At 36.5% G+C, this 22472-nt stretch overlaps 1 protein-coding gene across 3 annotated transcripts in view; it reads left to right on the top strand.

Moving 5' to 3' along the window:
- SYT1 (synaptotagmin 1) overlaps window positions 1-22472 on the top strand; it is a 273905-nt gene that overhangs the window by 997 nt on the left and 250436 nt on the right. The gene's annotated exons all lie outside the window — the stretch shown is intronic.

The raw sequence follows: 22472 nt of genomic DNA, 5'->3' as shown, positions 1-22472 counted from the left end.
GCCCAGTGCTCATAGAAATTAGTAAATAAAAGTTCTCTAATTTCCTCTGATTTGCATCTCTGTTTAACTGTTGTTTAACTATTGTTGTAAGGGGAAAAGGCACATTTATTATTTAGGGATATTCGAAGGTCATTTCACTGCTATTCTCTTTTGATGATGCAACATTTGGAAATTAATTTGTTATACTGCTGCTGTTACTGCTTCATCTGAAAATATTTGTTTCAGCAATTGACAGTGAAAATTTATGACTACCCATTTTAGTTTTGTTTCAGTACTTCCTGATAACTATTTCAAATTAATCAAAGAAACTGTTTTTAGGAAATTGCATGGATACTTTTCTGAATATGTTAAATCTAAGTAGCATTGCTTGGTCTAGCTTAGATAGGCTGTCTTCACCCAGTCGCTTTGATGTTTTCTCCAGAGATAAACAGAGTAAGAGAAGCAATTTTGTTCTGCTAAGAATCCTAATAATTGCCAGGTTCAATGCAATTTCTGTGAAACATTACACTAAACCCCCTCCTTTTAACAGAGGAAAAGAGTTTCTGTATGGTCTGAAGATATTTACAGGACTTTTGTTTGCATGTCACGGTTCTCATACCAATTAATTGTTTCTACTTGCAAGGGCTTCAAGGCTTCATTTGGGTTAAAGCTTTTTATGCTTTTTCTGTTTGTGCAGATGTTTTACAGAGAGCTTGTGAAAGTGGAGATCATTCACAGGTCAGAAGAGAAGCAACAACGTATAAAGACAATGTAATGTCAGGGCACTTCTTGATGAAAGTTCACAAAACAAGTGAAAAGCCATGTGAAAATGCAAAGCAATATTTCCTCAAAGTAAATTGTCCCCAAAGAAAATAACTCACTTGCAAAGAATAATACTGTTCTTTTTTGTTGTAGAGCGGATTGCTGTGAGACTAACTCTCAATGTGTGACTTTAGCAGTGGCTGTCATTCTGCCCAAAGCTTACCTTTTATTTTCAGTAATAAAACACAGTACGGCTCTGTGCTGAATGTGGAAAAAGGAGGGAGAGAGCAAGCAAGAGACTGAAAAAAATATTTTATTTTCTAATTCCCCTGCATCTGTTCCTGTTCCACCAAAACTCGCAAATTAATTTTGATTGTAGTAGTAGTGTGTTCATCACAGTGATAAAATTAATTTCCATTTCTGTTCACTATCATGCGTGTCTCAGTTACCAACAGTTTCTTCAGAGAATATGAAATACTGTCTATGAATGTGTCTGGGAGTAAGTCACCAATGTTATAACTCAAACTAATTTAAATGAAGGCAAATGTTTTGGGATCTGAAAGTTGAATTTCCATTTGAACAATAGCTTCAAGGACTTGCATGCACATTTGACTGTCTCATGCCCTGAGGTGGATTGCTACTAAACAGATTATCCACGTATACCCATGAGCTACAATAAGATTCACAGGAATGTGAAATAGAATAAAGTTGTCTGTAAGGTAAATATGAAGGGGAAAAGCAAATCAAAGCAAAAATGGAATAAGAATGGATCCATGAGAGTTTAAAAAGATCTACACTGGGAACTTCAGGATGCAACAAAACCTGAGGATCTGATGCACAAATCTGAACTACAAATGCTTCTTAATATGTCACCCAAGTCATAGAATTTGTTTGGTAGGTCTCTTGGGGTTGTTGATGTCTATATAGTATTTTACAGATTGGGTTAAAGGGGATACTGTAATAAACAGAATCAGTAGGAAACATCTTCTGAGACTTTTTGAGTATCAGGAAGTGCTTACTGAAATACAAAATAATCGCAGATGTTTAAGTGTTACAAGGAGTCTTCCTATTTAGAAAACCCATTAAATTGTTAAAAATATTCCTTTAAGTGTTTTAGATGCAATTTCTCTTTAATACTACTTTCCATTTAGAAATATTTGTGGCCTGTTGATTTAGTGTTATTTTTTGCTTATATTTGATGATAGTAGCAAGGATGAAAGCAGTTCTTCTGTCACAGGAACTATTACTTCCACTGTACTTGTTTTGGGCATTCTAGAAATGCAGAGTGGTGCTCAGGTCAGCACTGACAGATCCTCCACAGAGCGAGCGCTGAAGAAGGCTGTAAATCATACACATCCAGAATCAGGAGGCCTTAGATGAACCAGTCGCAATGGGCTGACCTGATTTGATTCAAGAAACCATGCCATCTGATAGCAAAAGTCTGATGAGTTCTTTCTCTTTTTCTTGCCTTAGTGGTACATTATTTCTAGCTCATTTATGAAAACAAGAAAAAAATCTTGGAATCCCCATTTCATTCTCATGGTTGTAAAAGACCATTTACTGTGATGGAGCATGTAGGACTACAAATAAAATTCAGTTTCAGTCAGTGAGTTTGGCTGATGGACAAAACCAGTGATTAATTTCAGGACTTATATTCAGCATACCTCCGTAAAAGAGAATATAAACGAATGCTAATATCTCCCCACAAGGCAGAAGATGTTACCTGTGTGTTCTCTAAATTGATCAAGAAAAATTATGCTTTCCCAACTTGTTCCAGTGTGGTGGTTTTTTTTGTCTTTTAAATAATTTTAGTATGTTTCTGTATTTTCTGATCACCAAAGTCCTGTTACTAGGAAGATGTTGACCTATTATCATGGGACTGTTTAAGAATCAAGGACTAAGGTGTTGTTGCAATGAACACCAAAATTACAGGGGAACAATATTGCCACAGTTTATAGATTATCTCAGAGTAAAGGTTGATAGACTGCAAACCTGTCTCTGAAAATATAAATATTTGCACTACTTTTTTCTTTTTTTTTTTTCCTATTTCTTGACCTCCATTTTCTGAACTAACACTTTACTTCATTCCTCTTTTGGGAGTCAATGTTCCACTGATAAATGAAAATCACTAGGCTGTGGATGGATACATCTTGCCTCCTTTAATCATTTCCATCTTAAGGATAAACCATTAAGCAACAGTGAAAATTGAATTTTACATAGGTCTGTGGTGCCTGCATCCATTGAAAATAGGGGAACACTAAATGCAAAAATTAATTAATTTGCTGAAATTTATTAAACTATGTATAACCTCTTTAGCTGACAGTAACTTCAACTATCTTATACTGGCAACCCAGTGACATTTCTGGGTTTTGGAAATTGAGGATAAATCAGACATACCAAAGGCTTTTTTGGGGAAAATAAAATTTCACAAAGTAATATAGTTAAGTGCTGGTCTTACTCTCCCTATAAGAAAGAGAATAAAATTGCTGGTGCAAAAAAGGCTTCTTTCTTCCCACAGCGCTGCATTTATTGTGTTACAGTCTAAACCAGCAGCAATTATACATAAGCTGTTAAACAAAATGAGAACAATCAAACAGTCTGCTCACTGAGCCAGAGGTGGTACTTGGAGTCCTTGCTGTTTCTCCCAGTCAATCTCAGCATCAGTGATGGTCAGAAAATAGACGCTCATTCTCCTGCATATGTTTATGTGGCGGGGGGGGAGCATGACTTTTCTTTCCTTTTTGGCAGGCAAAAAAGAAACTAAAAATACTTAGAATTAGAAAAACCTAGATTTGCAGGGAAAATATGCACCTACAAGCGTACACTGTACCTGGGAAGAATATTGTGGGTTTTAACCGGTTGGATAAAAGGGCCACCAGATTACTACAGGATGAAGGCAAGAAGCTGGCAAAATTTTTGAATTTATATGGTACAGGATGAAGGCAAGAAGCTGGCAAAATTCAAAATAGTTTTGAATTTATATGATAATGAGAATTGTAACAGTAATTTCTTGCAATATTTTAGAGCAAAGAAGAAACCTGCATGTAGAACAAAATAAATGGATAAGTGGGTAGGATGTTCTTTCATAGAGCAAATTATTTTCCAGGTAACTACTGCAGAAGGTCACACACATTTTTTTAAATAATTGATGCTGTCCCTTGTCAGAAAGAGGAAAAAAGATTAGGTAGGCCATAAGTTTAGTTTGGTTCAGAAAGTCCTCTGATCCTGTCTCAGAGATATAGATAAAATTTTGTGACAAATTGGCTCAAAAACACCCAACAGGATATTTCTGACCATCTTTACATCTGAATAAATCAGGATGGACATTTCAAGAAACCCCAGTGTAAAGGCAGGGGGAGAGCTGTGATCCAAATCTAATAAGGATAGTTATTTCCTGAGGTACATTGGAATCATGAACCTGAAACAGTCCAAGAGGGCAGTTTCATGATAGCCTAAAACCACATTTTTGGTAGACGTGATGATCCTGTGCTCCCTTTTTGTTCCAGTGCTATAACTTAACAGAGTAGTTTTCAATCAGATCAGCCTTATTGCTGCCACACAAAGAAGAGTGCAGTGATGTGCATGTGGGAAGTAGGGCAGGATCTCTTCTCTTTTGGCAGCAGCAAAGCCTTAAATCTGTTTAAGCAGCTTCTGAAGCCACTCCAGAACCTTCGCAGAAGGTGGCCAGGGGCAGTGGGTGCTGACACCACCATTTACTTCCTATGGAGCAAATACTGCTCCCCTCACTAATGGCAAATGTGCTTAGTATAGTAACGAAGAATGAACTTCAGTCATTTTCTTCCCTATAATTGGACGACACAAATTAGTAAATCCTTCATTCCCAACTCTTCTGCCTCCCCTCACTGAGGGCTGCAGAGGGGTGGGGAATGAGGGTTGTGGTCAGTTCGTAACACTTCATCTTCTGCCACTCCTTCCTCCTCAAGCTTTTCCCCTTCTGCAGCACGGGGTCCTCCATGGGCTGCAGTCCTTCAAAAAGTGCTCCAGTGTGGTCTTTCCAGGGCCTGCAGCTCCTTCAGGGCATATCCACCTGCAGCAGCGTGGGCTCCTCCACAGGCTGCAGGGCACAACCTGCTTCACCATAGTCTTCTCCATGGGCTTCTGGGCAATCTCTGCTCTGCCCCCTGGAGCACTCCCTCCCCGTCTGGCTTCTCTCACCTTAGTGCTTGTAGGGCTGTTTCTCACACTTTTTTCCCTCATGCCTCACTGCCGCATGGTGTTTTTGCCCTTTCTTACATATGTTTTTCCTAGAGGTGCCACCACCGTGTCTGAGGGGCTCAGCTTTGCCTTGCTGGGGGTCGGTTGGAGGCGGCTGGAGCTGGCTGTGTCTGGCCCCGGCCCCTCACAGAGGCCCCTGCAGCCCCCTCATTGCCAACACCTGGGCACCTGCCCTCCGTACACCATCTTATCTCTCAAACAGCCAGTGAAGGCCAAGCTTGTTTTTCTCAGGGTAGTCTTGAATACCTGAGGGGTTTTTTTTCCTAACCCGATCTCACAGACACCTGTTTTCCAGTGGTATGACAATACTGATTGAAGTATAAACAGAACAAATCCCATCATGTATTTTTAGGAATTTTTTTTATTATTATTTTTGGCGGGGCTGTGCTTACGGTAGATACCAAGTTATTTTCTGTGTTACGTTTTTCTACTTATCCGTTACTGATATTAAGTATGACTGAAAATTTGTCCTAGAATTGCAAACTAGTAGGCTGTTGGGTTTTTTTGTCAGACTACAATGTGGAGCCATCTGTCATGCAATACAGGAAGTTCATTGCGCAGATCATGGTGTGACAGAATTTTGCCTGTAAGATTTCATATATTGCACTGAACAGAAAAAAAAAAAAAAGAAATTATTTTCCTTCCTCTTAAAAAAAATCTGTAATTTACCTTCCATATCACTTGGAATCCAAAATTTGTATGTCCCAGATGTGTAAAATGTGGGGAAAAAATAGAAATGTGCACCAGAATAGGCAAGCCCCAGACTCTGGCAGGCAGGAGGTGGGCAGCCAGGCCTCTGGTTTGAGTCAGGCAGATCTTCTGGTGCCCACATCTGCTCTTGGGGCTGCCTGGTCTCTGGACCCTTGGTTAGGACACTGTCCAGAGGTAAATCCATCCTTTGCTGTTCTCCCACTATTTCTCTGGTGAACTAGGTGAATACCAATTCCTGCTTTATAATTTATAACTGCTGTCTGTCAGTGTCAGAAAGGTGGTGGCCCAACTAGAGAGATACGTTGTCCTTTACAGCATGACAAACTGGTTGGAACTGTTGGCACAAACAACTGGTTTATTTTGTTCTTACATTAAAAAAAGATGAGATATGAAACCTTGTATATTTTTAAAATATGAATTCTTATCTGTGTCTGACAGATCACATCACTATGAGAGGTCCAAAATTTGTGGTTCTCTCTAAAATTTAATTATCTGGCACTTTCCAACAGCAGCTTGTCTACTACTGACATGTAGAATTTCATTTTGTTCAAACATCTTTTGTGTCTATGTCTCCTTGATATTGATAACAGTGGCTGGTGGTAATGCTTATCTCCTTTTGATTCTGAAAATGTAATAAAGAAGGAAAATACAAAGTAATAGCTGTATGCATTAGTTAGGCAGACGTCCATCAAGTCTTTGCATCAGACTTAGCTTTTCAGATATCTCAAGAAACAGAGATCATAAAAGTAGATTTAGCATAGCAAACTTGCCCACAAAACCAAATAAATTATTGTCCAAACAAGGAATGAACCAAGACAGATCTTTCTTGTTCACTCCTGAGTTTCTTTGTTCCCTTTTCCAGAGCGTTTTCTGAACAAATTTTTAATTACTAATTGCCATCGTTGTCTCTCTTCATAGCTACTGTAATTGGACTCTTCAGGGTACGTGAGTCTTGGGTCCATTCCCCAAACTCTTGAAGGATATGATGGGGATAGGAAGTCAATGCAAAGAGGGAAAATCGTCTTAATAATCTGTTGTTTACAGATGAGTAGTCAGCTGGAAAAAAGTGTAGCGTTACAAACATTTAGAACTTTATAGTATCCGTAAAAGAAATCTGTCATTAAAAATCTAGGGATATAAATGCAAGCAACTGTATACATAACTCTTGCTTTGTAGTTTTCAATTTGAATGATTGAAAATACTGGATATTTATACGTAGAACATGTTTATATGCATTACTTTGGTCTGTACTTGTGGACAATAAGTACATCCTGGTGTACTTACATGTAAATATTGGGAGTATTTGGGGTAAGATGTAAATATAGCATAGGAAATTTTGATGGTTTTTATGTTCCAATATATGCAGAGTTTTAGTTTGTACAATGTTTGTTTGCAAGACACAATATCTTATCTTTTTTTGCCATCCGTTTCTTGATTGTATGGTGCTATATTTGCACGATGAGCCTGTTATGGGGCTTTGACTGTAACTCTTGGTCTGAGCAGCCAAATTCAGTGCTGACTGAAGATTGCTTGGAGAAACCTGTATGTGTCCTTGGCAGGATATCTGATTTGATGAGAACAGCAGTGGTAATCTGCTTTATATTGTGGGAAAACTTAAAAGTCTTTTTGGCCTTTTGATAGGCTGTCAATAGGCTTTGATAGAAGCAGTAAACAAGTTTAAGCTATGCTGTGTGCCACAGAAGAGTGCACAGTGTGGTCTGCTTCTCAGGAGAAGCAGAGATAGAAACCAGGATTTCCTCAGCTCATCATGTGATTATTTAAAAGCTTGTATGAAAGAAAAAGCATGGCGGATACAGCTGTGTGAAAACCGTATGAAAATCCCTGATGATTTGAGCGCAAGTGAGGAAGATGTGTACCCACTTATCAGGGATTATATATTTTCCATAGGCAGAGGAAGCTCTTATTGAGTAGCTAAGGCTGTTTGCATTTCAGTTCACAGACCAGGTCCTGCTTGTGTGGTGGCTTCCAAGTTGGTTGCTATGGTGTTGGCAACATGAGGCTGTGCAGCTAGAACTGAAATAAAAAGCTCTGAAACTTTCACTCCTCACATACCCCGGACAGTGTCCAAGAGAGGACATGTCATTCACACTGCCCAGTGGCTTTTTTATGCATGCGTGTATAAGAGAGGATGGACAGGAGGATTCGTGATGGCGAGTGTCAGCACAGCCAGCAGGTGGGACAATCAAGGACATCTGGTATATTGGCCTTTGTAAATAAGGTTTAAAGTGTACTGGAATAGTACTAAAAAAAGTTACAGAGGGAGCAGGTGGAGACAGGAGAGAGAGCTTGCATCTTGTCATGCAGTTCCATCTCTGTGTTAGGAACAGATGGCTGCAGTGAAACGGGATTCCTTTCTATTCTGTAACCCTGCAAGCCATTTTTCAAAAAAAATAATGTAGTTTTTGTGGAGAAATTGTCCACATAGAAGTAAAGAATGCAGCTCTACTTCAATCCTGCTTTATCAGGGGAGTTGGACTAGATGATCTCTATGGTCCCTTCCAACTCTAAAAATTCAGTGAAATTCAGTGAAAAATTCTCAGGGACACAAAAAAAGATACATGACAGCACATGGACATCCTTAGAATATGTGATTATTTTTGGCAGGGAAGATGCAAGCTAGCTTTACCATCTTTTCTGAAAGACAGCTGTTACTACTTCTGTTTGACAGCAGAAGTCTAACCTGCATCAGTTAGAATTTCCTTGTACTGCAGCAAGTAACGACAGTTAAATAAGATTGACAAATTGTTTCAGCACAAACTAGTTATACATGAAGGGTGTTGGCTGCAAAATCTCATTCCACTGCTGCAAAACTGAACGTAAGTTATATAGAACGGTAGGCCTGACATATTTGTAAGCTCAAACTCATTTTGTAAATAAATGGTTGTTTACAACACAGTAATGCACAGGTTAAACAAATATCTTTTAAATCTTTCTTTCTATTGCTGTGTTTACTGCTGCTTCTTTTTCCAGTAGCAACCAAAGGGTTATTTCTAGATTAATACATACCCCATAAGTGCTGCTGAAAGACAGTGAGTTTGAGATCATGCTACAGTGAGCAGTGTTTTAAACCATGCATTTTATTGTCATTTATAAGCAGCATGGAAGGCAACCAGCTTTGCAAGTCTCTGTGATATGTTATATAGTAAGTGTGAGGAACATACATTCACACATGCAGCTGTACGTGTGTAATGCAGCCTCATGCTTATGGCTGCGCAGGCATGTTTGTTCTTGAGCAACACAAGGAAGTTGGATAGATAATGCAAAGCTGCCAATTATTCAGTGAGTCAGCTGCTTCTGTTACAAATCAATACATTCTTCGTAAATAGGAAGGACATGAAAGACGTTATTTTGAGTTGGGTAATTTTTGACATTAACTTTCCCATCCTGCTCTCTTGTGTGTCTGTGTAAGACTTCACTTACTATTGTGTACTAGCAACCTGCAATTTGACGGCACCATTTGGAAACCTGTCTTCATGGGTTTTTTGTTGAAAATGACATAGGATATGCTACTAATCCAGCTTTTGGGAAAACAAATAATTAGTTGAGATCAAAAGTTAACAGTAGAACAGTAAGAGTGGCACTGTGAATAAACTGGTTTGCATAAAATGAAAGCTGATTCAAACTCTTTGTCCATGGAAAATTTGAAAAAGAAAAATGCCCAAGTATAGATGTGTCTAGGTGTTAAGACCACCTTCTGCCACTTCTCAAAAGATTACTTCCTCCCAGCTGGGTGGTGGCAGCAGAACTCAGCAGCCCTTCCTGGCCTTCAATACCACGTTTTGAGAGGTACAGGTGACTCATGAGTGCTCCTCTGCATAACTTATGTCTGGGTTTATTTTTTTGAATCTGTACATTCCCTGATCAGGTATTTCTTGGATTACAAACTCTTTACAGGGAGCAAGGATGTTTTACTCACATGTAAGTAATTTCCAATGAAATTCAGGAGTTCCTTTCTCTTTTCAAATACAAGTTAGCAGTAGCTGAATTGTGTTTCACATAAGCATCACAGCCAGCCCTTCTGATCTGCCCCAAGGTTTACAGACAAGGATATGTGTCTACAAATTAGTAGCATAAAAACATCCAAAATAAGTTTTCTTCCTCAAATTCAAGTGTTGTATACAGATCTTGCAAAAGGATGGCACCTTGAAATACACATTGTATCCCAGGTGAGGATTGTTGAGCTAACTTCTGTGTGTTTGGTTATGTTGATTTTAGTGGAACAATTTGTGGGTTAAGATGCTAGCCAAACACACTAGTCACTGTCAGCAACTAATGAACTCAGTGCTTGGCTAGGACTGGAGATAAATCTGAATCTAGTTAAAATTACAACATGATGTTCATTAGCTTCAGCAAGGGTAATTTCTGAGATAAAGTGTTGCTATCACCCAACGTGTTAAATAAGCAGTTGGACTAAGCAGGTGGTGGGCAGAGATCAATGACTTTCCATTAAACAATAGGTAATTTCTCAGTAGGAAATTACTCACATTCCCAAAAAGGGTCGCATACCAAATTTCTTATGCTGGTTTATGGTTGTAAGAAATCTGCCGATCAAGTGTGTGTGCTCTAGAAACATGGAGAGGCAGAAAACTTTACAGACATTTTGAAGGGTGATCTTATTTATTTTGGTATTCCTCAAGGCTTCATTGTACTTGACGCTGCATGCACATAAGGTCTCAGCTTTATACTGAAATTCACCGCTTATTCGTATGATGAATATTTCCCAGTACTACAGCAAAACTGTGCTGTTAAAAAATACCACCCTTACAGATGATATTAAGACTATAGAAGATTGACTTCTTCATACGCTTATGTCTGCTTACATAGGATTTTGTGGGGAAAAGGTGTAATGGGTAAGGATGCAGATATGGATACATTATTCGGCCTTTTTTGATTAAATTTTGTATAAAACCCTTTATATAATTTGAGGCAAAAATCCATTATCTTTGCTTTTGATTTAGCCACCTATGAAATGCCTATTTCAGATTGAAAGCAGAAGTGTCAATGTTGGGAGTTTTTTTCCCAACATTTTCAATTCAGTTGTTTCAAGTTTTACATGCTGTATTTTTTCGTTATGTATCTCAAGCTTAATTCAGCAGTTCCTGAAGTTGTTCTTCCACTAATATGTAACCTAATAGTGGATTGAAGTGAGGTGAGTTTAAGAGTGATGGGTTTGTGTCTGACAGATGGTGTCTTCCCTGAGAATGTCATGTCCAACCTGTTCATTTGACTTAGTCTGTTTTTGGTTTACCACAGTGCATTGGTGTTAAATACTCATCAGCATTTGAGGAGGTGGTCAATGAGCACATCAGTTATCCTTGCCTGAAGGGTAGGAGAAACTATCTGAAGAGCAGGGCATGGGCTGGAGGTGATTATCCTTTCTGCCATCCAGTTATTCTATCTAGCCATCACAAGTCTGTGCAACTGGGTAAGACTTCCTGAATGTTTAAACGTGAACAGTTGTTTATGTCTTTAAACATTCCTGTCTTGATTCGATAGTATCTTGCACCTTCCCAATGTGGTATTTACAGAAGACAGCAAAACCAGGCTAACATAATGGGATATGAATGAGGGGTAAGAAATAATAGATAATTATAATAGAAAAATAATAGATTGTTATTCTTTCCTGAGGTTTTTATAGAGCTGTGTGATAGATATAAATGGGTCTATATGTGCCTCTAGATGTTGACACTGCTTTCTGATAACCAATTTCTAGATGTAAATGTTAATGAAAAAAGCCGCTAAAACTATGAATTGCTGTGGAAGTGTTTTTAATATTAAAAAGAAAACAGTCTTTAACTATGCTAAGATGACAATATAATCTTCATTCAAATCTTTTTCTCTCATGATATAAACCTTATGTTATCAATAATTTTTGTGCTTTTGTGTTTTGTTTTTTTAACCAAACTATAGTGTGGGGTTTTTTGGGGGGAGACTTTTATTCCATTTTAAAAAACATAAGAATGTTTAATTTGCAGGGATTAAGATGAATGATAAGGTTAACTACCAGATTTACATTAGAAAATGAAAGGTTTTGGAATTTTTCTTTAAGTAAATCTTCTCCTTTAATGACGTACACAGTAAAAGAATTTCCATTATTAGGATGTAGGGTTCTGCAGAAAAATTCCAAATTATTATTTTATAAATCTAGTATATATGGTATCTGTTAAGCTACAAAAATTCTTAATTAAAAACATCTTAAAATAGTTTTACTTAGATGCAAATTTTGGAAGAAATTGTACGGAAAGAGTTAGTTTCACAAGGGAAAAAAACATGTCAGAGCAGTGTCCTAGTAGGTTACTTGGAGTAGTAAATTAAAACTCGTCATGCCATATGCTTTCTACTGATTCCTCATAATTTATTTTCCTGAATAACTTCATCTTGTAGATGTGGGTTTGGAGACAGAATAGCAATATATTTCTAGCTTCAAGATGAAAGATTCACTATGCTGCATCTAACCCTCAAAGACTAATTTCTTCTATGCCTATTTTTGAAAGTATGCTTAGAATTTTTTTTTCAGTAACTTCTTTGTTTGCTGATCATGAAACTATGTGGCTCTTGAGCATCAACTTCAAAATTCAGGTGATTATACTGTATTATACTGTACTATATTAAACAATCTGATTCTGTATTTATTGACTTGCCCTGAACTCTTGCCTCCAGCTGATTCAATTTATATTCCATGTCAACATTACCAGTGCATGTAGTATAGACTTGTTAAGCACTACATTTATTTGATGATTACATTGTCTTTGCTGCTAAATCCTTATTGGAGGCTCAGAAGAATGTCTAGTCCTTTGCCCATCATTTGAAACATATATATATATATACACTGAATACTTCTATAGCTGCATTTTTTTCTGTATTTGCAGAAAAGAGGGGTGTGTGCATGTGTAGATATACATATACACACATGTTTCCATTTGTTCATGTACGTGTGTGTATATATATGTATAGGCATGTGACAATCTTTAGCAGTCTGTTGATTATATAGAGATAAATTTGGTTTACAAAATTGCAGACATCATTCCTGAGATGATATTAGAACTTTTTTATATTACAACCGCAGCCATAATGTATTTCATGCCATATTTATAGAGTCAATAATACAGAAAAGAGGTAGTTCTTAAATTTTGTGGCAGATTTCAAAACAAGTTCAGCAATGGGAGTATCCACTTCAAATAAGTGTGAAATAAAAATACATTCTTTTGGATAGACTTCACAACTTTAAATAGATAGTGGTAGGCTGTCTGATATGGTGCTAGCATTCAGAGTACGTTGCATTTTAGACTGTGTAGACATTAAACTTACCTTTTTAAAGTATGAAGTGAATAGGTACCTACATCCAGTCTATTAAGCAGCTACTCAATTTACATTTGAGAAAAAAATAAACATGAAATATGAATCCAGTAAGTGTAGCTAATTAAGATGTCTATAAAGTAAAAAATATTTCATCTAATTTTTTTCTTTTTAACATTGTCATTTTGTTTGCAATGGAATGAAAATAGTTCACGTTTATGAGCAGAAAGCTCAGTAATATTTTCAGTGAGGGGGGAACAAGAAAGAGCCAGGATTGTCTTGCATCTACTGAGCGTTCCATAATTTTTTGTAGACTGCATAGGGCCATACATAATTTTTTGGCATAAGAAATAAGAATAGCAGACAAAATATATGAAAAGGTTTGTGGATACAGAAGTGTTAGAAAGTGTTAACTAATGAACAAATAACAACAGACACCTAGTGGTATCGACTGTCACAGTAGTACGTCACTCACCTTTAGAAGCATTTTTTCTTCATTTCTTTCTCTAACAGATGATATTTCTTACTAACCATGCTTCTCATAGGAGTGTATTTCTAATTTGATTTCATTTTTCCTTCTCATTTATATTAATAATCTTACTTGATGATCTGAACTTAAAATTGAGTGTTTTTCTTCACTCTTCCTCTTGTGTGTTCTTTTCCTTTCACTTTAACTGATCGTAGTTAATTTTTAATTTGAGGTACCAACACCTCTGTCTTTGTTAATGTCTGGCAGCTTCTGTTGTGAGTGTTATTAAAGATAAGACTCTGTCTGAAGAGGAGAAAGCTTTTCAAATCCCCTATGCACTTTTTCCCTGTAGAGTCAAAGCTTCCATCTGTCTTTTCTCTTTGTGTGGTGATCTTTTACTCACTTTCTTTAGTTCTGAATATTTGTGAAGTACCAAATATACTCCAAAATAAGCAGATGTAAAAATATTCATAAATTACCAGACTAGTATTAAAAGGTTGCTTGTTCTTAGTTCAATTGGAATGGTCTTCTAATACAAGCAAAAAGGCTTATCTTGGAGCATCATTAATCCATGGATTAATGGATTTTTTAGAAATTATATGAATATGTTTATGTTGGGACTAATAGAGATCACATTGTTTGGGAGCAGCTTGAAAGAAGTTGGAACTAGATGATCTTTAAGGTCCCTTCCAACCTAAACCAGCCTATGATTCTAAGTTACAAAATGAAGCACAGAAAGAGAAATGATGATTTTGATATGACTGTTTGTTGAATGTATAAGAAACAAGATCTGAGGAGTTAGATTAGGAGAGGTTTACAACAGGTGAACAAGAGTTGGGGAAAAAGTAGACAGTTTTTCACTTTGAAGAGAAAAAGTGCTGTTTCTTTGCTTGTTTTTTGTAAAGAAGAAGATAAATGAAGGGCAAGAGTTAATAAATATCCTGACCCACAGCAGAAACTTTCCTATTAATGAGGCTAAGCACTGAAGAAAAGACAAGGCAGAATATGGGTAAAGGATTTAGAGAAGTCAAAGTTGTTCTGGACTAGCCATAGTAAATTTGAGCTGCTAACAGGCAATTTAGAGCAATGAGTTGGAAACAGAGTCAAACATGCGGAACAGGGAACTGGCTGGTTGTGAAAAAGAGATGAGTCATTGACTCACAAATTATAGCTGAATCCACATAATATTCACCAGAGATAAGATTAAAAGGTAGGAGAGTCTAGTACAACAGAGAAAAGAAACTGTAAGGCAAAAGCTGGTTGAGTGAAAACTAAACTACTGGACCAGAGAGTCTGAAAGAGACGTTAAGAAAAGGGGTGTAGACAGTAACATGAAAGGCCGTAGAGGTTTTAGGATGGCGGGATTTAAGACTTGGCTAAGAACTGATCAGTGTAGTAGAAAACAGTGGTAAGGAAAAAGCAGGACACACATTTTATAAGGAGGCTGTAAAACTCTGCTTAAAAATGCTTCAGAAAGGTAAGGGTTGAAGATAGCAAGTGAGATGAACAGTAAAATGGCAGATGGAGTTGAAAATCCTTTAGTTTAGAATGCCTATGGACCAGCAAGCAGAATCAAAGATTGTTGATAAACTGGATGGAGTAGGAACAGTGGATGGAGTCAGCGTTAAGTGTGGTAGTGTGATGAGCAGCAAGCAGTTGCTCTTCCAGTTGCCTTTGGACGGATGCAGCCAGTTTACCAGCTGGCAAATAGCGATACTGAATATTTAAGCAGCTGTGAATCTTCTTAACGGGCTTTTCACTACCTTTCTATGTTCCATTGCTTCTTGTGCAACATAGAGAAGTGTGATCTCCCTGTCCTCTGGTATGTTACTTCCTTGTCCATGTTCCTATCCTTATTTTTCATTCTGCTGCATTTATAATCTGTACAGTAGTATTTCAAGTTCACTGGTAACTCCTATGATCATTTTATTCTTTAAAATACTGAACAGATTCAGAAGTCTTGAAGCCTTTCATGATAAAATAACCTTTTAATCTCCAGATAAGCTCTGCAGGTCCTCTCTGCTAAAGAATTTCACTGTCCTCCACTTTAGTGTCCTGAAGTGCTAACAACACTTTAAGACTGGTGTAGAAGGTATGTCTGTAGCTTGAATTTTGGAGTTGCTTACCCTTTTTTTAATTACCAGCTTGGCTGTAAAAATACAAATTCTACTGTCTCATTTTAGATTCTGGTAACCAGCTGTTTCTGTTTTCTTTGCCTCAACAACAGTATTTTCTGACTAAGTCAAGTAGCAAAATCAACTCCTAGTCAAAGTCATCCATTTCTACAAATGGATAGGACATTCTGACAGCTACAGGCAGGAAGATAACAAAAACTAGCTAGGTCGTGTTTACAGCAGGAGCTTAAACATCAGGTACTGAAAATTTTTATATCCAAATTTATTATTACCTACTAAATTAACTTCTAGAAAAGTTTATCTTCAGAGAAAGAAATGTTTTAAGGATGGAGAAAAGTAGCCTGTTTTGTTTTAAGGATGGAGAAAAGTAGCCTGTTTGTCAGGGGCTGAGCAGTTCAATTTGTCAAAAGATGTTGCCTTTGCAATATGCATATTTAATTTTTGAAAAGATATTGGCCTATAACTTACTGACATAAATTTTGGCTGTGAGTTCATTAGATTTCCCTTTAATAAATGCTGCTATATCTTTCTGTCTTGCAATTATTTCAACTCGGCATCCCTCCTTCTTGCAGAATAAGCAAGATTTTTCCGTTAGGTTTGATTCTTCCTTTAATCTTGTCTATTAGAAGATTGCCTTTGTCACATTTTTTCCCATCGAAAAGGTAAATGGCTAAATCATTTTTGTCTGCTTTGTGTTAAAGAAAGCTCAAGCTCAGAGACTAAGCCTTTAAAGTCATATATACAGGTATTGCAAAAATTAAAGCCCAGAGAAGTTAGATATGGCCTCTGACACAAGGATTTTGTTTAATGGAACCATACTTTGTCTTGATTTGTACATAATCCCCTTCTTATGCACCCTAAGACCATAGTAGCCTTTTCAAACAGCTGTTACACATGACAGATGACCACTACATGTGTACAGATGACCACTACTGCTTTTTGCCATGTTAACTGAAATGTGATATACAGGTCTGTGTTGGTCTTGGTTTGCTTTCACCAAATGTGCAACACTTCTTATCTTAAATTTCATGCTACTACCATTTCTCCATATTCCTATTCTGCTTAGTCTTCCTCAATCTAGCAATGTTTTCTTTATTACATCCTTTATATTTACAAATTATATTCCCAAAGTTTATTTAATGAATTTTAGCTAATTTTTAATGTATTAATATGAATGAAAAGACAAAATGTTACATTACATTAGAGTATTATAAACCTAAGGCTGTGCTAAAGAAGGATTTTTATCAGCTGATAACTTTATGTGATTTATAGGAAACTAATTTGAATAGCAAGTTTGGTATAACAGCGTTTTTGCTCTTTTTTTTCATTTTTTACTACTTGGGATATGTTATTCAAAATGCATAAATAAAGTCAGGAAATGTTAAGTTCTTCCTTCAACATTAGGTCCTCTTCAAGTATTGTTGTTGCTGTTACTGCACAGGTTTGACTGATGGCAATGTCGAACCCATTTAGTGCCTATCGTTGAGCACTTCTGTGTAAGCTCTGTGCTAATATCTGTGATGGTAATGCTGTACATTTCTGACACTAATGGAGACTTGTAACTGGGATTAAAAATGTGCTGTTGGGCTTTGGGTTTTGGATTTAGATTTGTTTGGGTTTTGCTGTTTTGTGGTTTGGTTTTAGGTTTTTGGGTTTCTTTTTTCACAAAAGATGTCAGTCCTTCAAATAGCATTGTCCATATTTAAACAGCTGTGATCTTCAGCTGAGTATCTTTTGTGCTGTTTATAATTGCAATGCTGTACAAAATGGCTGTTCTATTTAATATAATTTGTGATATATGAGCATAACTTTTAAAGTAAATAGGCAGGTTTTTCAAAATCAGAATCCATTTAAATGTTAACCAACAAAGGCAGTGACAGAAATATTGGCCTGTGACTGAATCACATGTATAAATTAAATAATAAATTTCTTAAATTAATGAGTATTTGAGTAGATGCATTAGTCTTTGCTAGTGTGACTAGATTTTGAATTGGAAATATTGCTTACTGGAAAAAAAGGAAGTGTAAAATCTTGTCTTTTGCTTATTCTGAGTTATTTTTCATGATGGCAGTTTTTGCAGTCATTCTCTGGCTTTATATTTAGGCATGTGCTGGGTGTTTTAAAGGCATTAATCACAAGTGAAATCTATTACCTCTCTAACTCTGTGGAAGCGTAATCAATAGCTGCCAAAGTTATTGGCTAATAGTCTTGTTTTACTTTTTTACTAATTCCACTGAGGAAAGCCAAAATCACTGAATGACTTTCCTTTTGCAGAAATATAAAATGTAAAAATTCCTATGCAACCTCTCCATTAGTCTGTTAAGAAAATTTCCTTCCCCTTTGTACTACATCTCTACCTTTTCTCTTGTCTCTGATCTCCTTTACAATTTAGTGTAATGTTTCTATTAACTTCTGAATTCCTGACCTGAACTGTTTCTTCCTGCTCCCCCAAATAGCTTTCACTAGTTCCCTTCCATTTTGGATTTTAGTACTTCTATTCATAAACTAATCTTAAGACCCTAGAAAAGAACTTCTTCATTTGTCCTTTGAAATATTCCTCAAATTTGATTGAAATACGGTGTATTAAAATTACTGTTTTGCTGCTTCCTTCTGGTGAAAGTGTTGGAAGCTCACCAAACTCACTCAGTATTCCCAGCCCAAGTTTGACTGCACTGTGGTTGCAGTCAAGTGCCCTAATACGTACAGCAGATTAAAGTGTTTGATGAATGTCGGTTCTGTATAAAATCAAATTTAATGTCAAAGACACTTTTTCCCATTTTTTTTCAATTTTTCCCAGTTTTTTCAATTTTTCCCTGTTTTTCAATTACTGGTATTCTGATCTAGAACCCAAAAAGACTCAGCACAGGCAGAATGCTATGGTTGAAGTCAAAGTATTTTGAATTAGCAGTTTTCATTGAACTTTCTTCAGGTTCGTTCAGATATTTGTGATATTCATGGAATTCTTGGAACTGATTCTGTAGAATAAAACCATTCAAATTCACCCTAAAAATAAGATCTGTTATGGAGCTTGTAGACACCTTGAAAGCAAAATTTTGAATTTTCTATTTGCTTAGAGTCTCACAATATATATTTAAACTTTTTTTTTTTAAAAAAAAAGTTCTGGGTATCCGTTATAAAAATGTTTCTTTTATAGCTCAAACTAAATTGAATTTCCACTCCCTCCATTTTGAAATTTTTTTTTTCAGTTTTGCCAGAAGTGTCTATGGTGTTTGTATCTTTTCTAAGAGCTTTTGTGGTAGGCTTTTGTGATTTGAAACATCTACTCAGAAGCAAAAGAGCTGCACAGAAATACAGTGAGAATACATTCAGACTGCCCAGGAGTTGCTGAAGCAGTCCAGTCAAGTGGATTCCCCATGGTTTCTTTCTGCCTACCTGCTTAGTGTCCGCTGCATGACTTCTCTAAAACCATGCTTTTCTTCTCCTCTCTCCCATCATCTAGTGGATCTTCCAGGTGGACACAGCATTCTGCCCAAGTTCCTCTCAGCTGGAATACCAGCTTTCATCTCTTAGCTGGGTAACTGCATCTCACAGCAGCAGTTCAAGCGTATCGGAAAAAAAGTCTCCCCTGCAGGTTTTGAACAGTTCGAACTTCAAACTCTGCTTGTGATACATATTTATTTGCCTGCTTTAAAAAAAAAAAAAAAAAAAAGAAGAAAAGAAAAAGAGGATGACTTTTTATGAACTGCTTTAACTACTTAAGCATATCCTCCAAAACATTCATGTTCTACATTGTGGATATGAAATTCTGATGCTATATTAATAATTTAGGGTGACAGATGGATTAACTAGGGGGCAAAACATTTCTAGGGAATTAAATAGAGGGTACAAAATTTCTAAACTTTCAGCTGCTTGACTTTGCAGCTTTGACAAAACCATTGCTGAATATTTGTTTAAGCTGTACATGTGAGTCTGTAAACAATTTTACATATTGATTGAGTAACCTAGTGTATTAGACTAAGAGCTTTCTATTGCTTCTCTATAAAATATAATCTCCTTAAAGTAACTAATAAATGACTGTAGTTGAACAAGTTGCTAACTTAACTCCAGTAGTTCATTAGATGGATAGGTAAAAGAGTTACTGGAGCCTGCGGTAACATACACATGCATCAGCATAAACATTAGAAATCAAAGCATGTTACCCGTGTCTGACAGAAATGCTGTGTCTGCATTAAACAACTTGACAAATACTTAGGAAATGCTGTAATGCTGTCTCCAAATCTACTCCCAACAGCTTTACTTAAGCAACTTTTTCCTTGCATTGCAGCAGAGACAGAATGTGGGAAGGAATACAGAAAGGTTATTTGATTCTCTTTATTTGTATAAAATATTTTCCATTTTTATACCTCATTTTACTAGCAGCTATTCCACGTTGGCATAAATAGAATAATCTTTTCTACCAATAACCTTACAAATTGCTTTAGAATGCCACACTTCACTGTGTGGTGACACTTGCACTCTCAGCTGCTGCAAAAGCTCATTTTGTGAAACAAAACCCATGTCACTTTACATGGCAAGAGAGTGACTACTACATTCATAGCTCATAAAGAATCTGACAGTTCAAAACTAAAACAAATTATTTGGAAGGTCAACTCTCTTCTTCATTGACCTTGATATTAATAATGTTTGTGCCCTGGAATGTAAATGAAACATGTTACCAAGGTCCTTCTCCATCAAAATAAATTAACAGCTTTTTAATTTACCTATCTATGAACTCTGGTTATTTTGAAACATGTAATTTCAATCTACCTAAATCAATTTAACCAGGGACAAGGCTAGGATGTGACTCATTTGCTTCATGCCAGTGGGTAGCATTATGCTGCTAAAGGAAGAAATTCTGACAGATTTGTGTGCCTGAGAACCTCTTGGCTATTTCCAGTTAACAAAATTTCCACAGCAGCTAATGTCCAACATGGGATCTGGTGTGTGAAAAAGATCTCATCTTTCCTGCTGAAAGGTATTGGGAAAATTCCTTCCAATAGCTCTTCCTTCAACCCTAAGAGATTCTTTATTTCTGATGTAGCTGTACTTTGTAACAACAAGAGGAACCCAATTTGTGAAATGTAGGTAATTGTAGAAATAAAAGATGGCAATATAAAGAACTGTTGCTCAATTGCCAACAGATTAAGAAACATAATTACATGAGGTCAGTACAGAGTCAAACTATGATATCTGTCCTTACTGCTTGTCTCTACAGAGAGCGAGTTGAAAGGAATTCAGTAATTGTGAGATGGAGGGCAGTCAGCACTTCTTGTGCTGAGCTGTCAGGCTTTCAATTAGGAAAATTATTCCTGTCTTCACCTTGTTCTGTCTATTCTTTCATGGTGGTGAGCTGAAATCCTGGCCTGAAAAAACATTACCATTTCTGTGTTTGGCTTCCTTATGTACATTACAGTATATAGGTAACAGAAAAATATTAGCTAGGACTGGTGCAATATAAGGTGCAAAAATGCCTAGCAAAAAGTTGCTTTTATTTTTTTGTAATCCAGTGTTGCCAAAATCAGAGGTTATGTATTACAAGCTCTGTATTCTTAACTGTATGCTCAAGTGAACAGTTTCTTCTTAAGTCCACTAGTTTTTCAATAAAACGTGCATCACTTCTTACAAGTTTGGAAATGGAAGTCAGTACAGTCACATATGAAAGAATAGGCTAGAATATTAGGAAAAGCTATTTTATTTATGCATTTTGAATAGATTTTTTATTCGCATCTTTTTATTAAGCATATTATTGATAAAGAATACTGTAAGGCTCCTAGATGGGAAGCAAGAACAAATATAAATGCAAGTGCTCTTGAAATCAAGCAAAGAAAGTTGAGTGATACTTTGGCATGGCTTGAGACTAACGAATATGAACTTGATCTTAAGATGTGATATTATGATCCCACTATGGCCCTTAATGAAAGACTGGTTAATGTCCAGCCTGGGTTGAGTTGTTTACATTTCATTTTGAAGGTCCAGAAGTCCAGAAGCAAAAAATAGGTATATATGTTGATGGGCTTGATTCTGTTCCCTACCACATATTACATGTCACAAAGAGAGAAATGTTTCTCTTGTCACTGTTAGGGTTAGTTTAATGTGAACATGACTGTAACTAGAGGAGTATGTTTACGTACTTAAAAATGCTCCATATTGTTAGTTCTGCCTTCCACATCCCCTTATAATGTACTTCTACAGCCTGTTGACCTGCTTTCATCACTCATTATTGTAGATTGGTTATAATCTTTACTTCAAAGATAGGTAGTGGTTACATGGAGCTGGCAATATCAGTCTTGAAGTACCATGTCTGTTGAAGGAATTTTGTGCTTTTGGATAGTTGTGCTATCAGGATGATGAAGACTTGTTACCCATACTAAAATCTATTGCTTGATTTTTTAAAAAGATCCATATATTAATATCCACCCACTGTGATTTTCAAAAGGTCTAGTGGTTCAGGATGATATTTTTTTCTATGTCCAAAAATAAACTAACATTTTTTAATACTGGGGAACGGTGCTTAATATTCTGAAGTTGGGCATTTTTAAATAATTTCAGATCAAACCAAACTGTGAGAAATGCAAAATAACTTTTTATCACTTGCAGGTGTAACAGTAAGTAAGAACTACAAACATTTCTCGGTTTGTAGATTGACGTCACTGACCAGAAGTCTGTCAATTATGAACTAGGATGTTGAAGCACTTTTACATTGCAGTAGCTAAGATGTTTTCAGTAGTATAATCACAGGAAAAAAGTATACTGAAAATAGAAGTTGCCTCATTCTTACTTAGTATTTGAAAACAATGAGTCAGAAAACCAGAAGAGATAGGGAGGTCAAAGAGCCGGGGGATAACAGAATAATTAAGCTGAAA

Source organism: Calidris pugnax, unplaced genomic scaffold (genome assembly GCF_001431845.1).
Source record: "Calidris pugnax isolate Ruff unplaced genomic scaffold, ASM143184v1 scaffold44, whole genome shotgun sequence".
Lineage (NCBI taxonomy): Eukaryota > Metazoa > Chordata > Aves > Charadriiformes > Scolopacidae > Calidris > Calidris pugnax.
This window is presented reverse-complemented; position numbering and strand designations above follow the sequence as displayed.